This window comes from Manacus vitellinus, unplaced genomic scaffold, assembly GCF_001715985.3.
Source record: "Manacus vitellinus isolate BGI_N305 unplaced genomic scaffold, ASM171598v3 scaffold_58_pilon, whole genome shotgun sequence".
In the NCBI taxonomy this organism is placed as follows: Eukaryota; Metazoa; Chordata; class Aves; order Passeriformes; family Pipridae; genus Manacus; species Manacus vitellinus.
In genome coordinates, this window is record NW_021940671.1 from 2,743,809 (window position 1) to 2,755,274 (window position 11,466).

The window sequence follows — 11,466 nt, forward strand, 5'->3', positions numbered from 1 at the left end:
GTCAAATATTTTCACTTTTGTTCTGGGTCAAGGAGTACTAAAGATGGAGTAGAGTGTTCAGCACATTGTGGAGGAGCTGCTGAAGAGGACCTGCCTTCTGCCAACCAGATGTGAGAGCTGGAAGTCGTGGTATGTGGTGTTTGAAAGAGAACGGACAACCTGACCAAAGATCCCCTCAATCCTGACTACAAATCTTGTTCCTTTGCTTCTCATCAGGTATGGTCCTGCCAGTCCTCCAGATTTTCTATTTCCACCAACGGGAAACAAGCAGACAAAAAGCTGTATTTTAGCTGAAATCTCCTCCCCCTTCAGAAAAAAAAGCAATTGTAGAATCACTACATACTCTGAGTTGGAAGGGACCCACAAAGATCATCGAGTCCAGTTCCTGAGTCCAACACAAACCCAAGTCCCTCAACTTTTTTGGGAAAGATGGAAGGGCATATGAACACAACAGCAGCGTGTAGAGCAGCCAAATTCATAAAATCATGGAATGGTTTGAGTTGGAAGGGACCTGGGAGGTCACCTAGACAAGGCAGAGCACTGCACCCTGCTCGTGCCACCCAACTGCAGGTGGTTCTCTCGGGCACATGGAGGGGAAGTCACGTTGCCCTTGTCTTATCAGTGGAAGAAATAGGTACCTCCAGAGGGCAATTTAAATCTCAGGTGGATTAAAGTGCCCTTTGGCACTGAGCAGTTCAATAGTGCCTGAAATTAGCCAGGATGAATCCGGACCTTAATCAGCAAATGGACTTTTCATTCCATGAAAAGTGTCAAGATTGCAAATTATTTTTCATTTCAAATGAGGACCGAAAAAATCCTCCCCCCAACATTTCATTTTCCCTGTGATTTATTTTTAAATTCATTTGAGTTAATCAAAATATTTATTTTCAATCCCTTCAAAACATTCCCATTTAATTTTACACATCTTTAATTTGTCTACATATGGACTGCATTTTAAAAATGAAAATTTTTCCCCTTGTGGAGAAAGAACAAACCCCTTTGGTTTGCACCTACCAAAGCCAGACCTCTGGCATTATTTCCCTCGTAATGTTACTTAAAATGAGAATTCCACAAAACCTATCCATTTGCACGCAGAAAAATAATCAGTTTTCATCCAGGTGATGGCATTTTCCTAGAAGAAAATGAAGCAGTGGCATTTTCTGACCCACTTAGGGTGGGTAGGACTTAAATTCCTATAGAGGAAGAGAAGCCAAGGGCTGGACAGGGCTTTGGTGAGGGACAATTTATCCCAGTCCAGGATCCAGAGAAGTTGAACACTTTGCAAAAGACAAGATACCCATCTTGCTCCTAATTTGTGCTGTCATGGTTGTCTATGGCTTGAATAATGTGGCTCTGTTAGAAATATCAATCTACAGCACAAAGTCTTCTAATGCACAGTTCGAGAGGGAAGGAAGGAGGAGAGGGAAAAAAACAACAAACCACCACCAAATTAGTTCTCTGATAGTTTTCAAACACTCAGAATGTCAATCTCCTGGCAACACCTGCACGTGGCACATGGACCTTGGCTCTGTGGAGTCCCTGCAGCGTCTTTTCAAGCAATCTAGGGGAGAATAGAAGGATGTGGCCTTGGAAAAAACCCTCTAAGTGCATAAACAGCTGTGGCCGCGTTTCCTACGTCTGACATCCCAAGGTTACTGCAAGAGGGGAGAGTAAGGACAAACAAGGCTCTGACACAGGCTCCCCAAAGGCAAGTATTTCCCATGTGTTGGTTATTTGTTAAAGAGTTCAGCAACTGAATTGGTAGAAAGATTTGAGTTGCTTTCTGGTAGCTGCTTTCTGCACTAGCAGTGGTGTCGTTTTCTGTGCTGCCTCTCTGCAATTCCCTGTGGATATCTGAAGGATGTTTGACCAGATAAAGTTATAGATGTGGTACAATGCAGTCAAATAAACATCCTTACTCATACAAGCAGACTTACAAGGATGATGAGCATTACACAAAGTGACCACAACAGTCACAATCAGCACTGACGAGTGGGCGAAGAGAATCCTGAGGATAATCCCAGCAGTCCCAGTTCCTGTCAGAGCTACACCACATCTGACACTTGGTATCACACCAGTACGGCCAGGGAGGCAAAGAATTTCCAAACTGGGAATGAAACAGTCCTTCTCCTGGGCAGATCTGCCAACTCAGTGCTCACCTCTGGAACCCTGCACCGAATCCAAGTGGCTGGTGCAGCCATTAGAGCCTTCTGGTTTGCTCATCATCCCCCAGAAAGGTCTGAGCATCCATCTGAGGAGAGGTGTCTGCACAATGCACACTCGTACTGAACCTGCCTGAGGGGCTGAGGGACTCATCCTAGACCTGGAATGATCTCCAGAACAAAAGCCATGAGGCCAAGGAGAACAGTCCGGAGGGAGCACAGGCACTGGACAGCCTCTCCTGGAGCTCCAAGCTGTGCTTTCTCCACGTCCAGCTGGAGAGGGGAAATGAGAACCATCTATCCACACATCCAGTGTCCACAGGCACCGAGCCCTCCACCCTCTCCCAGCCTTCCCTGTGGCCTCAGGCAGCAGGGCCAGAGGAGCCTGGGGAAAACATCAGGAGACACTGGCCTCTGAGGAGCCGTGGCAGCAGCCAGCACTTGCAAAGCCTCATTCCTTGTCACAGGCTGCAGGGAAGGACAGATGGCACCAGAAACAGTGCCTTGAGCTGACACAGAGCAATCTGCCCACTGCAGGAGGAGCCTGCACAGCCGTGAGGCTGCTCTCAGATTTGTCTCGCTACAGTCCACAGAAACCCAAGCGCCGTTTTGCTCCTGGTGTTCTGTTTGGCCAAACCCTGCTCTCCTCATGCAATCAAACCCCGGGACAACTCCACCTAGGATGCATCTCATCAGCACAAACGCAAATAAGGCATTTAATAGAGGCAACTTGGAGCACTGTTTGCTGAGCACTTCATCAGGGCGCAGAGGAGCCGCCGGGGCTGCGGCAGGTGAGGCCAGCTGTCGTGGAAAATGAGCAGAGAGCAGGAGGCTCAGGCTCCATCTATTCCCCTTGCTGGGCTCAGCTCTCCCTAATCCTTAAAAAGGGAGGAAAGAAAACAAAACAAAGCCTCTCTGCATCAGCCTGTTTTGGCCATAACATCCTCCCTACTGCAATGGCGCTCGGGCCATCGCGGCGGCCCAATGAAGTGTTGCTGTAATTAAGGTTTAATGGAGCTGCAAGGCTGTGTCATAGCAAAGAGCCTTATAACAGAGGTGGAATGCAATTTACTGCCCACCAGGTAGAGAGCAATAAATCTGCAATATTTATTGGCAAGAGAGAGAAATGTGATCCAGAATTCCATATGCTGGGTTGGGGGGAGGAGATGAACATCACTTCCAAAGGGGGAAAAGTTCCTCCACTGCTCTTACTCGGAGTTGATGTGCTGGTGGCCATTCCCAAGGATCCCACAGCACCTTCCATGCTGCAGGCAGGCTGCTCCGAGGGCAGGGAGTGGTAGCTGGTACCCTGTCACTTAGGGAGGGGAGGGGATCCCGTGGCCAGCACATCTGGCCAACCCTGCATTCCTGCAATATGAGCCCCAGGATAATGGGAACACAAAACCTCGGGGCCAGCCCCACAGCTGGTGTAAGCCAGCACAGCCACACTGATTTGCACCCACGGACTAACTGGCCTCAGGGTTGGCTTTTTTCCCCCTCCTACCTCTTTCACTTGAAACTTGTGGGCAGGCAGTAAATGGAATGGTATTCAATTTATTGCCCTCGGAAAGGGGAATGGCTGAGCAGCCTGTGGAGCTGAGCCTGCTGTTCCTGAGGAATGGAGGCATTCCTAGCCTGCTGCTCCAGACCACTAGAGTATCCCTTCTGACTCCAGGAGAGCATCTGTAGCACTTCCACTGGAAAATCTGGCTAAAAAAATAAAATCACACTCCTGTGCCACATGGAGTGCAATGACATCATGGAAGTGTGGAGAGAGGATGCCACTGACCATTCTTTAGGCACAAGTGAGAACTAGAAAAGATTCCCATTTCTGGAAATCTTAAATTGCACAAATGCCTCATCAGAAAGTTTGTGTGCACATGGAAAGCACACATACATCCAGCATATGCAGTCATGTCTTCCTCCATTAATTTTTAAGCTGAGAAGAAGGGGTGCATGTGTGGGAACGTGGCACACTGTATTTTTCACTGTCCTGACGTGGATGACCAAGTGTAAATGCTGAGAAATGCTACAGTTAGATAAACCCAAACACAAAACTACTGCCAAGTGGAAAAACAACCAGAGAAAAGCCACAGTGCCCCAGCCCTGGGAGGTGCTGAGTACCTGTGCTGAGACTGTGGGAATGACAAATGGCCAGTCCCTCCCGGGGGACCGGATTAGTTGTTTCCTATGTGTCCAATAGACATTTTCTCTCCGAGCAAAACAACTAGCAGGTGGTTGGTCCTGCCTTCCGAAAGGGCTGTGGCAGATGCAGGGCTGTGCTGGAGGGGCAGCTTGGATTTCACATCCTTTCCTTCCCTGTGAGCTGACTGGGTTGTCGGGGGGTCACCGGGGTTGGTCTGTGTGCATGTGCGAGTGTCAGGGACCAGGCAAAGAACAAGAGGGAGTTTTCCAGAGAGACTAATCCTCTGCCAGAAGTGGTTCTGCCCCAGGAGTGACTTTCAGAAAGGCTGGCATAAATCTACAGTTAATGCTGTTTGCTTGGGCTGTAACCAACAGCGATGTTTGGCCCACTTGGTGCTGATCCCATGGCTTAGGCTCTCATTCTCCCCTCTCTGAATGAATTTCCCAGATGGATTTGCTGCTCCTCTCCAAGTTCAAGCATTTAGGGACACAGAACTCCTTTGGTGTGTAGGAGTAACTCCCACTGAAGACCTCAGAGAAGACACACCAGCAGGGACAGAACCTGTACCTGGTGCCATGTGTTGTGACTGTGTGGTGACATCGGTGCTCTGGCTCCTGTCACCAGGGGCAGGAGGAGGTGACAGGGCCACAGGGCCCCTTCATGTGGGTCCAGCCTTTCAGCACAAGCGTGCTGCAGACTCTGGCAGCCTTTCAAGACAAGTGTCTGAGTTCAGTGGGGATGTGCCAGGATGGTAACCTTGGCCATATCTGCCCAGGCAAAGGTTTCTAAGGCTCCTCATGGGTCTGGCTCCCAAGTTGAAAAAGTCCATCATTTACTGACTGAGGGAATGAGGTTACCACCAGCTGGGAGAGTACGTGGGAGGCTCAATCCCTCAATACATCTACCCAGAATGCAGGTTCCTAGTCTAAAAGGTGTTGCATTACCAGGCAGCTTTTGAGTTCATCACGTTTCTTGAACACCTCAGAACAAGCTTTTCCCCCCCACTTTGCACAGCTACAGGTTTCTTGTGGCCCAAATGCGTTCAAAACACAGGGCAGCAACAGCCTGTGTGTTGCATTGATGGGGTTCAGAGGGTAAAGTGAGGGGTTTTTTTCTATCTTTAGGCTTAGACCATGATTTTAAGACCATGCCAGGTCCAATCTGGATGTCCTAGTGTGCACCTCTGACTGCTGAGTTAGGTAGTTTTGTGAAGCCAGCACTAACTGGGAAGGCTGAAGCCTTATTTCCTTGGCACAGAGCAAAGGAAAATATGAGGAAGGTAAGACCTGCCATTTCTGTCACACATTCTTAGCAAAAATCTCTTGGTTGCCTCAAGTTTTACACAGTGATCAGAGCCCAGGACACACTAAGGTGGGGGAAGGTGCTCAGGGACCCCTCTTCAGCTCTCCAAGCATCACAGTGAACCCCCAAGACAGGGGGATTTGCTTTGGTTATGCTCCCCTTGGCAAACACAGTGCAAAGTGCCAGAGGCCTCCTGTCACCCCTTCCAGAAGCCAAGACACTTTCTGGCCATGGGAAAGGACACAAAGAGGCTGTTTGGGATTGACCACAGCCTCTTCCCACAACTGCCCTGAACTCTTGCACTGCACCAGCCTCCTGCTCTTCCCTTTCTGCCAGGGGCTAAGGCTGAGTACCCTCACTACAACCATTCTCAGCCTTCAAACCTCTGTGACTTCCAGGCTGATACCAGACTGCCCACACTGGTCAGCTCAAAGCCTCACTTTGTTGGTCTGGGTGATCTCCAGGGCTGTTCTCAGGGTCAAACCTCCTCCATCCCCTGGAGCTCCCACACCAGGGCCTGACTGTAAAGCACTGAGGGCTCATCACCCTGAAAGGAGCCATTCCTGCTCCCAGAAAAGCTCTGTCTGGCTGAGGGCAGACAGTTCCTCCCTCCTGGAGGCAACTCTGCCTGTGCTGCCTAAACACAGCAAAGATTTTGTTACTGGGCTGGGTTTTCATTCCTCCCTCCTTCTCGCTGCCTGCAGAGCCAAAGGGCCTGTTTGTTTTTGCTGTTACTTATCAGAAAGGTTTATTTGCAATTGTTTGAGGGGGGGGGGGAAACCCCTGTGTAGCCACAGGCAGACAAGCTCAGTGCTCAGGAACATAATGGCTGGAGCCCGCGGGCCCATATGCTCGCCATCCTGGGAGGTGGAAGGCCAGCTCTGATCACATCCAGCTGCTCAGGATACGACTGATCAGGTATGGCTGGATGTCAGGAAAAAAAAAAACAACCAGGGTCAGCCTGACTAGGGGTTGAGGCAGGGAGGGGAATCTGCGAGGAGCTGTTTAAAGTGAGCTGCAGAACTGGGAATTTTCCTGTTGGGAGATGTCAGGGCTGCAAACTCAGACACATATACAGCCCCCCTGGAGGGAGGGAGGGAGGGAAGGAGGAGGAGGAGGAGGTTATATTTCCCCTGTCAGCTACTATAGCATCCTCTGGGCTTCGTGAGGGAAAGAACGGAGCTTTCATACCGCGCTGAATAATTCCTGCATTTTTAGGTTCCTATTTCCTCGATGAATTAAGACCTAGGAATTCAGCTTGTTTGTTGTCGCTTTTGTTACTGAATATCCGTGAAAAGCTCAATGTCCCTGGGAACTAATTAGGTATTAACCCTGCATTATTGCTGCGTATCAGCCATGGAAACACACCATTTGGCTAAATCTCCTTGAAATATGGAAATATTGAAGGGTCAGGTGGAATGGCTGAAAAATAAGTCAAAAAAAAAAAAAAAGAAAATTTCTGGGGCAAGGAAGGAAAGGAGGAAAATTTTCAACAAAAGCAACTACATGGTATTATTTTTTAAGGCTTCTATGAAATCCTAAACAAAACTACCAGATAGGAACAAAGTTGTTTTTAGAAGAACAATGAGGTCTCACTGGGAATTGTGCCTGGGAGAGATGTGGGAGAGGTCGGGAGCTACACAGGATCTATTCCAGCCTAACCTCAACTTGTTTTGTTCTTAGGTCCTCACTACCATGTTTTTGGGCAAGATACTTTTAGAAGAACACCTCAACCAGATCATGCTCTCAAAGACCCGAGCCTTCACTGATGGCAGGCAATAATTTTGCATTTTGGAGTATCTTCTTACTCTTATGCATGGCAACATTTAACAGCACACCACCATCTGCCACAGAAGCACAGACCACTAATGGCATCATAAGAATAAGTGTGTACCTATCCATATTTTATTACTCATGCCATTTCAGGGTTTTGCAGATAATTAACTCTGAATACTTATTCATCTATTTTCCCTCAAAAATGTTACCATTCCACTTAAAACCCTTCTTTGTGGTCCAAGCAGCAGCACATTTAATCAGACCGAGCAGGGCCGCAGAGCAGCTTTGAAGAGGCCTTAAAATATCTGAAAACTCTAAACCCAAGCCATGGGAAGGGGACTGCTCTCATCCAGCCTCCCCTTGCTCCCCTCTCCTGTGGCTTGGGGGAGACAGCAGAGTTCCTGATCCCCCAGGGACAGGGATACAACCCCCTCAATCTGAGTGTTTCTCCAACACTGTGTCAGCCCAGACACACTGACCCAATCCAACACACCACTGAACCAAAATATTTTGATTTGATAAAACAAACTCAACAACTGTTTAGACTTTGTCTGACCAGACTCACAATGGAGGTTTCCTTTTCAACTTCCCTATTTATTCTCATCTCTGCCATCACACAGTTAGGTGAGCAAAGCCAAAGCCATTCCCTTCTCCTCTCCCCCCCGTGGATCCCAAGGGAATGGCCAGGTCTCCTGGACTGTCTCCCACTGCACTCCTGCATGGAGCCAACCCAACAGGGCTGTGGATGGCTTCAGGAAACCCTACACACAGCTATAATGAAAAATTATTATTCCAGCATTTTGCTTTCCAGTTGTTATACAGGCACTTCCCACAAACCCAGTATGGGACTGAAAGGCCTCACTTCCATTGTTAGTGGGTTTACAGTGTCTTTCCCAACACATCCTTGCCTCCCTGTTACAACAAAACCACCCTGCTCCTCCCTCAGCCACACCCAAGCTCCAGCTCCCCGTGCACAGCCCGAGTGCTCGTGGTGGGAGGTCCGTTCTCACATCAGATTAAAGCCAGGCAGAATCAATTAAAGCAAAAAGGACGGGGTCTGCTGAGATGACAGAAGGCATTTGGGGCAAAATCTCACAGCTGAATGCAGGAGAGATGCCTTGCCCAGGCTCTCTTGTTCCTCCACGGAAGCTGGGGCACAACAACATCTCTCCAGATGACTCCAGACTGCCAGTCCTACCTGATTTTTTTTTGCAATGGCTCACAGTGCTAAATAACAAGGAAGATCCAAGTCAGAGACAGATAGAAGAGGATATGAATGTAGGAGATGATCAGAGGAGGGACTTCTGGTAACTGGAAGAGATGAAAAACAGCTTTGCTGCCCTCCATTACTCAGAGATGAGTAATTCCTGTGGGGGCCCTGAGATAAGAAAACCAGACCCAGATTTTTGTACCTCGCAGATGAACGCATCCTTCCTTCTTCTTAAGACTCATTCCCCACCTTCCACCCCTCTGCAACCAACCCTTCAGGATCTATTTTGTGTATTTATACCCGTTCTGTATCCACTCAGAGCCACCCACTGTGCCCATTCCTGCCTTTGTCCTCTGGTGACCCCAGGGCCATTCCCTCGTGCCTTCCCAAAGGGAATGGCAGAGCACTGCAGCCCATACATGCCCTCAGTAACAGATGTTGGCTTTGTAACTTTAACCCCCCTGCAAGCCATCCCCCTCCCTCCCTCCTCAGCCTACATGCCATCCAATTTGTCACCTACAAGGAAGGTCAGGGTCCTGCTGGGTGCCCAACATCTCTCAGCTTGGGGCACTTAGTTTCACATTTTTTCTCCCACTAAACAAGATGTTGAAGCAGAGGAAGAACAAGGCAAAGAAACTAGTTTGAGAGAGGGCCTGTCTGGTGAGGGAGGATTTTGCTTTGCTTCCCTCCCACCTAAATTCTCCCATGTCCTGGTAGCAGACACAGATTTCCAGGAGGAAAATTCCTCTGCAAGCTCCTGAGACCTTCAGCTTCCTCTGGGAGCAAGTAAGCAGCATTAGCTCTTAGAAGTTTGCCTTGCTGGGCTGATCTGTGGTGTGAAGGAGCTCTAATTAGTCATTTAACTTAAGAACTAAGACTCCCAAGAGAAGATTTCAGAGGGGAATTCGGACTGAAATTATCAACAGCCTAATGCAATTGCTCTGCACTGCCTTTGCAGGAGCTCTGTCTCCCTCTCCTCATTTGACTATCTATTAAAATAGGTGTTCTGAAATACTTCCACAGCTTTGCCAGACCATGGCTTGTGCAGCCTCCCCTGGATCCACTCCTGGGTGAATTCACATCCCATCATCTCCTGGATTTGGGCTGGGGAGAGGAAGGTGTGTCTGCTCAGGATGTGGAGCTGCTCAGGAGCAAGTGCTGCTTCAGGCCCATGGGATACAGTGGAAGGGAGCTTAAAATCTGCTTAGAAGCTGCTTAAAATCTCAGGCCTCCAGCAAAGGGTTCTTAGAGATCAAAGGGATTCTTAGGGCTGGATGCTCTCAACACTGACTGGACTGAGTTTTAAGGATGATCTTCATCTAAAGCATCAAACCTGAGCCCACATCTTAAAATGATTCCAGCATTATCTGAATATTCCCATAATCCTGGGACTGTTTGAAAGCTTCTGTAAGCAGTCCTGATGGAGTGCTGGTGTTTCCTGCTTTCCTAACTTACATCCCAGGGATGGAAAGACTGGGTCTGTGGTATTGCCAGCTCCAGTACTGCCATGCCAAGTTACCTTAACATAGTAGTTTCCTCAGTTTGTATAATTCCTGACAGGATACAGAATTGTTTGGGTTGGAAAAGCCCTCTAAGATCGAGTCCAACCATCCCCCAGCACTGCCACCACTAACCCATGTCCCCAAGTGCCACATCCACACATCTTTTAAATCCCTCCAGAGATGGTGACTCCACCACCTCCCTGGGCAGCCTGTATTGAAGAAACAAGTGGAAACCTTGATCACTGGTGCGATTCTACACAATTCTGAATTCTTGTTTCCAGTAAATGATAGTCCTTCCCTGCCCCTCCCCAAGAGAACCCATCTACCCAGCACAGAAAAACCCCCACATTAAAACCTTGCTGATGTTGCCCCAAATGAAGTGTGAAAAGCCTGCCATGGGGTCAGCTCTCCCCACTTTCTGAGCCCAGCTCTGTACTCAGCCAGTGTCTGGTAGAGGAGAGATGAGAATGCTGTAGTCCAGTGACCTGAAAACATCTCAATTTCCTCCATGAACCTTTCTAATCAGTTAAATTGATTACTTTATAAGTGAGGAGTAAGGTCTCCAATTTCTTCTTCAGTAGAACCACTCCTAGAGGAGCTCTTGCAGAGATATAAAGTATTTTTTTTTCTTTTTAAATAGAGACTGTCAGACAAATCCTCCAACTCTGATTTCCCAACATGTGTGAAACCTGTCACATCAGCATCTCCAGCTCTAAGCTGGAGACAAAGGCCATGGAAAAGACTCTTCAGAAGGCAGTAAGCCATCAGTTCACCTCTTCACCAGGAAATCTTTCTTCCTGTTCAGTGCAGTGCCTGGAGCAGTTAATGGACTCCTTTCAGAGCTTACCAAATTTCCCCCCACACACACACATAGCACTGAACTTATCTGGAATGGATGGTACTCGCTTAGAAAAAGAAATTAAATCGTTGCATGTCCTTTGAAACATCCTAAAGTCATATTAATAACATTTTATTCTGAGCCCTGTGTTCCCCTACCATGGGCAGGGACACCTCCCACCAGCCCAGGCTGCTCCAAGCCCCGTCCAACCTGGCCTTGGACACTGCCAGGGATCCAGGGGCAGCCACAGCTTCTCTGGGCAACCTGTGCCAGGGCCTCCCCACCCTCACAGGGAACAATTTCATCCTAATATTTAACCTAAACCCACCCTCTGCAAGTTTAAAGAAAGCAAAGGATCAGCACGAGGTCCACGAGTACTGGTGGAAGCCCTTTATAACCCCTCAAAGAAGGCTCAGTTCCCTCGTCACACACGCTGGCAAACACTGACCTGGCTGACACCGTTTGGCACAGGAAGAGAGGGAGGGAGGGAGGGATCTGCACCTTCTCCAAGCCCCCAGCCCGAACCACCC

General features: G+C 48.6%; 1 long non-coding RNA gene across 1 annotated transcript; it reads left to right on the plus strand.

The window, feature by feature from the left end:
* The first annotated feature begins 6,394 nt into the window (after window positions 1–6,394).
* On the plus strand, window positions 6,395–10,872 carry LOC108641246. Its single transcript, XR_001921862.2, has 3 exons — window positions 6,395–6,528; window positions 7,294–7,496; window positions 10,739–10,872. It is a non-coding gene; the product is annotated as an uncharacterized LOC108641246 (long non-coding RNA).
* Window positions 10,873–11,466: the final 594 nt, after the last annotated feature.